This window comes from Elephantulus edwardii, unplaced genomic scaffold, assembly GCF_000299155.1.
Source record: "Elephantulus edwardii isolate Elephantulus edwardi_28Jun2011 unplaced genomic scaffold, EleEdw1.0 scaffold00046, whole genome shotgun sequence".
Taxonomy (NCBI): domain Eukaryota; kingdom Metazoa; phylum Chordata; class Mammalia; order Macroscelidea; family Macroscelididae; genus Elephantulus; species Elephantulus edwardii.
In genome coordinates, this window is record NW_006399796.1 from 1,201,040 (window position 1) to 1,206,799 (window position 5,760).

Below are 5,760 nucleotides of genomic sequence, written 5' to 3' on the forward strand. Positions count from 1 at the left end.
TAGAAGACACAAATTTAACTAACAAGTTATAAGTACATGAATAAAAAATTATGGAAAAGTAAAAGAAAAGATTCTTTCATTGTTTTACATACCCTCCCCCAGGTCCCCTCCACCATGTAGCCATCGCTCTAGACTCCTGTGATGACAGAAATACCTAGTCACATATCTCTTTTAAACAGTTTTCTCCCTCCTCTGCTTCAGTACAGTATACATTATTGAACCCTTGTTGTTGTGTTGCATGCTGTTGCTGTTGAGTTATAATTGACCTATAACTAACCCTCCAGCAAGTTTTCAGAGGCAATTTAATTGTACAGAAGATATGCCACCTTTCTCTCGCAGAGCAGATGGTGGATTTGAACTATGCCTTTGAGATTGCAGTGGAGCTTGCAGATCGCCTGTGACACATGACAACCCTATATATAGCAGCTCTGAAGCCAGCCCTGTACTGAACTTGTCTCACTGATTCCAAAACACTAACCCCTACTGCCCCAGTTACTGTATTGTTGTTGTTATGTACTGTCAAGTCACCTGTGACTCACAGTGACCCTCTGTACAACAGCCCTAAAACCTGCACTATCCTGTGCCAATCTTATTGTCTTCAGCACACCTATCCTCAGTTACTGAATCAATCCATCTCATTGAGGGTCTTCCTTTCCTACTCTGTCCCTCCACCCTCCCAAGCATGATGTCCCTCTCCAAGGACTGGTCCCACCTTGTAACATGTCCAAAGTGTGTCAGACGAAGCTTCAGAATCCCTACCTCCAAGGAGCAGCCTGGTCTCACCCTCTCTAGGATGAACTTGTTTGTTCTCCTGGCAGTCCATGGTATATTCAATACTCTTCTCCAGCACCACAGCTCAAAGGAATCAGTTCTCCTTCTATCATCCCTAGTCATTGTCCGGCTTTCCAATGCATAGCAAGTAATTACAAAGATCATTAGTGTAATCAAATTGAGTACAACTCATAGCAGCCCTATGAACAACCAGTCTGAAACTATCCTATCCCGTGCCATCCTCACAGTCTCTGACATATTTAAGCGCATTGCTGGAATTACCATGTCAACCCACCTTGTTAAGGAGTTTCCTCTCTTTTCAACCCTTCCACCTTTCCAAGCATGCTATTCCTTAACCTTTAGTCAGCTAAATATTCCCAAGGACTAAAGATTTCCAGATTGCTGTTTCTCCATCCCTTTTGACCTTCACACACACACACACACACACACACACACACACACACACACACTGCCATGCAGTCAGTTCTAACAGCAATTTTGTAAGTAATCTTAGCAATTGTTTTATTTTCTCCCATCTTTTCTCCATGATGGCTAGACTACTGCTTGGCTTCTGACAGCATTTAAAAGTTGACTTTTTCAGTCAGCATAGCACTTTGAACTCCATGGAGAAGAATTATCACAGAAATCTAGTAAAAGAATGAATTCTGACAAACATTTGGTAATTTATTTTGTTATTTTCTTCCATTGTAATTTTAAAACCTGTCTCGTTGGATCCTTGTTTTCTAGTATTTACCAGAACCCAAAAGAACCATATTTCTATCATTTTAGCCATAACTCCCCTTCCACTGTATTTACTCCTCTGGGTACTATTTTACTTGACTGTCTGCCTGCAGGGTCTGACCAGCTCTGCTCAGGGAAAACTATCTTACTCAATCGTATTCATTACTCTTTTTCAAGGCTGAGCTAAACTGAAGAGGGAAAAAACCTATTTGCATGGTAATTGGATATATATAATATACCACCATTTACAGAGCTCATCATCCTCAAACAATGAAGCACAGAGTGATTGCAGATTCTCATTGGGGATTTCTCTTTACGTCTTTTTCCCGGGCTCCAAATGTAACCTTTGTTTTCACACCGAATGGGATGTTGAAAGTTACTCATTGGTATCCATATCAACTAGTTGCCTCAGTGTGATGATAAATTAATGCAGGAAGTATTTAAATCACTGAGCATAACAAGTAAAACCTATAAGCCAGACATAGGGGGCTCTGTAGCGAAATCAGAGTGCCAAATTCACCATCGAGACAGGAACTCACTGTGTGCATAGTCATGATGGGAACTTTCCTTGGGGAAGTTAGTCTGGGGTAGCATAGGAGAAATAAGCCGTTGCAATGGTCTTGGCTCCATTTGATCGGCAGATCTATAGTATTACTTCTGCCTTTGAAGATTCTAGGAAGGAGTGCAGGGCCTGGGAAGACCTCAGAAGTTTTCTACTTGTGAAGCCTAAAAAGCGTTAAAAGAGATGAGCAATCTCTTCCCATGTGATACACAGCCTCCTAACCTCACTAGAGGCACTACTGTGATTTCTGATTTGCCTACAATGAGTTTGAGTTTTGAGCCTTAAAAACAACCAATGAAATGTTTCTGTGGCTCAGTACTCCCTCCTGTGGTAATTTGGTGACACTGTTTTCTAAATAGCCCAGATCATAGCTGCCTAAAGCAGAAATTATCCAGTTGTATCATATTTAGATTGAGTGTAACAATCTAAAAAAACCAAGAGCGGAAGATCCACCCTGCATTTAGACACACATCTCAAAGACTTGAAGAAATTATTTAGAAGCTGTTAAAAATGAGCCTATGGAGCCACTGTTGCTACTAATAGACTGCTTCACAAACACTTCTCTGACAAATGTTGGGCTAATTACGGGTTTACTAAGATAGTAAGGGGAAGGGGTTGGAAATTACCACATTTTTACTCTTCATTCCAGATGAAGGGAAATAACCTAGGTTTTTATTACTAGAAATAAAACTAGGGTCTGACTTTACATATATTGCCATTTTAAAATACATATGTAATGTTAGTGAAATTAGATATTTTATGCTTTATTATGTACTTCACTCTCTAGCACAAAGAAGAATGGAACAAATGATCATCTAACTGTGAGTTGCCTTCTCTCCCCTCCCCTCCCCTCCCCTCCTTTTTCCCCCCGTAGTAGTTTAATGGGATAAGCAGCTGTCCAAGGAAAAGCTCCAGAATTACTTTCTAGTTTTTAAGGAAAATGAGCTGGCAGATATTTTCAAGTGCTTTGCAGTGCTTTAGAATCAGTTTCAATAGGGCCAAGAGTGTTTATTGAAATGACTGCAGTAAATTATCAGCAAGAGAGGTTTTGTCATCTGCATAACACAAATTATTGATGAGTCTTCCTCCAATCCTGATGCCACACTTCTCCACATAGAGTCCAACTTCTTGGAGAATCTGTCAGCAACAGATTAAATAGGTATGGAGAGAGAATGCAATCCTGGCAAACTCCCTTCCCAATTCTAAACCATGAAGTGCTCTCCAGCTCCATTCACACAAAAGCCTCCTTGTCTAGGTAGAGGTTCCTTGAGGGCACAAGCAGGGATCCCCATTCTTCTCAATGTCAGACACAACTTGTCATGATCCACACAGTCAAATGCCTTTGCAAAGGCAACAAAGCACAAATAGATGTCCTTCTGATACTCCTTACTTTCAGCCAGGATCCATCTGACATCAGTAATGCCCTGGTACCAAAGCCTCTTCTAAATCCTGCTTGAACTTCTAGAAGTTCCCTGTCAATGTACTGTTCTATCCATTTTTAAATGATCTTCAGCAGTATTTTGGCCATAGTCTTTCCAATTGATTGCTATGCATCTGTGGACTGGACAACGAAGAAGGGTGACAGGAAAAGAATTGATACCTTTGAGCTGTGGTGTTGGAGAAGAGCACTGAACATTCGATGGATGGCGAAGAGAACAAACAGATATGTTTTGGAGAGGGTGCAGCCAGAGTGCTCATTGGAGGCAAGAATGATGAAGCTTTTCCTCACATACTTTGGGCATGTTGCTGAGAGAAGGACATGATTTTGGGAAGGGTGGAGGGTTGGTGAAGAAGAGGAAGACCCTTAACCAGGTGGATTGTTATGGTGACAGCTGCAATGGGCTCTTATGTATCAGGAACTGTGAGGATGACATAGGATAAAACAGGGTTCAGATATTTCTTTCATAAGATTGCTATGAACCATACTTGATTTGATGGCACATAACAACAATGACAACAACCAATTCAAAGGCAGACCATTAGATTTCACTAGCACCTTCAGTAGAGAAAGATGAGACTCTCCTTCCATGAGTTTTACAGCTAGTTCTGACTTGATGGCAATGAGTTTGGGTTCTAATAAAGAAATTTTACAATAGTAAGTGATGTCTTCAACGAGATGGAAAACGTAATCTCCAGTTTTATTTGGAAAGGAAAGAAGCCCTGAAAAAGCAAAGAATGCCTTAAAAAGAGAAACAATGTAGGAGGCATCTCACTCCCTGATTTCAAATCCTACCACACTGCCATGGTGGTTAAGATAGCGTGGTACTGGTACAATGACAGACACATGGATTAATGGAATAGAATTGAGAACCCAGAAACCAGCCCATCTACCTATGGTCAACTGATTTTTGACAAGGAGATGAAATCAGTTAAGTGGGGAAATGGCAGCCTTTTTAACAAATGGTGTTGGCAAAATTGGAAAACTATCTGCAGAAGAATTAAACAAGATCCCCACCTCACTCCATATACAAAAACCAACTCAAGGTGGATCATGGACCTAGGACTAAAACCAAGGACTATAAACTTCATTCAAGAAAAGCTTGGAAGAACGTTAGTAGTCCTAATCCACAACGTAAAGAGTCTTCCAAGCATCCTGAAAAATTTACAACCAGGAGAAGATAAAATAGATTAATGGGACCTTCTAAGAATCAAATCCCTATGCGCATCCAAAAACTTCTCCAACAGGGTAAAAAGGAAAACCACAGACCAGGAAAAAGTATTTAGTAATGACATGTCAGATAAGGAATTTATATCTAGAATTTATAAAATACTTGAGCACCACAACAAGATAAAGGTGAACAATTGAAAAAAGGGCACAGGATATTAACAGACACTTCACCAAAAAAAGACATTCAGATGGCCAACAAACACATGAAGAAATGTAAAAAATCCCTAGCTCTAATAGAAATGCAAATCAAAACAACTATGAGATATCATCTCACCCCAGTAAGAATAGAAAAATTTAACAGAACAGCAAGCAACAAATGCTGGTGAGGTTATGGAGAAACTGGAACCCTCATTCATTGTTGGTGGGAGTGTAAAAATGATACAGCCACTATGGAAGGCAGTATGGCATTTTCTCAAAAATTTGCAAATAGAAATACCATTTGACCCAGCAGTTCCGCTACTGGGAATATACCCCAAAGAAACCATAACTGCCACCCAAGCAGATAAATGCAAACCCATGTTTATCGTGGCTTTGTTCACAATAGCAAGGAGTTGGAAACAACCTAAGTGCCCATAGACAAACGAATAGAGAAGCTGTGGTATACAATGGAATACTATGCTGCATTGGAAAACAAGGAACTTATGAAGTATTATTCGAAATGGGTTACCCTGGAGGACATTATGCTAAGTGAACTATCTCAGTCACAAAAGGACAAATCCTGCATAGTGCCACTGTTGTAAAACAGGACTGACATACAGGTTGGGTGGAGACTGAGAAAGATGGGCTAAATTATGTATAATGCATTCAAACAGGTGAGAGAACTATTTAAAAGGGATATATGATTAGGTCTTATTGTCATGACATGAGTCCAGAATGAAGGCTGCATAGTGGAGTAGACTTGAGGGGAGGGATTGTATAACAATGAAAGTAGCTAAGAGAATACGCCATCCCCTTTTCCTTATTACTCAGGGTGAAGTCTCTCTCAGGGAGGAGTGATAGGGAATGGCAAAGGACACAC

General features: G+C 40.3%; 1 pseudogene; it reads right to left on the bottom strand.

Annotated features, from left to right (window-relative positions):
- LOC102863215 overlaps positions 1-5,760 on the bottom strand; it is a 37,853-nt pseudogene that overhangs the window by 1,154 nt on the left and 30,939 nt on the right.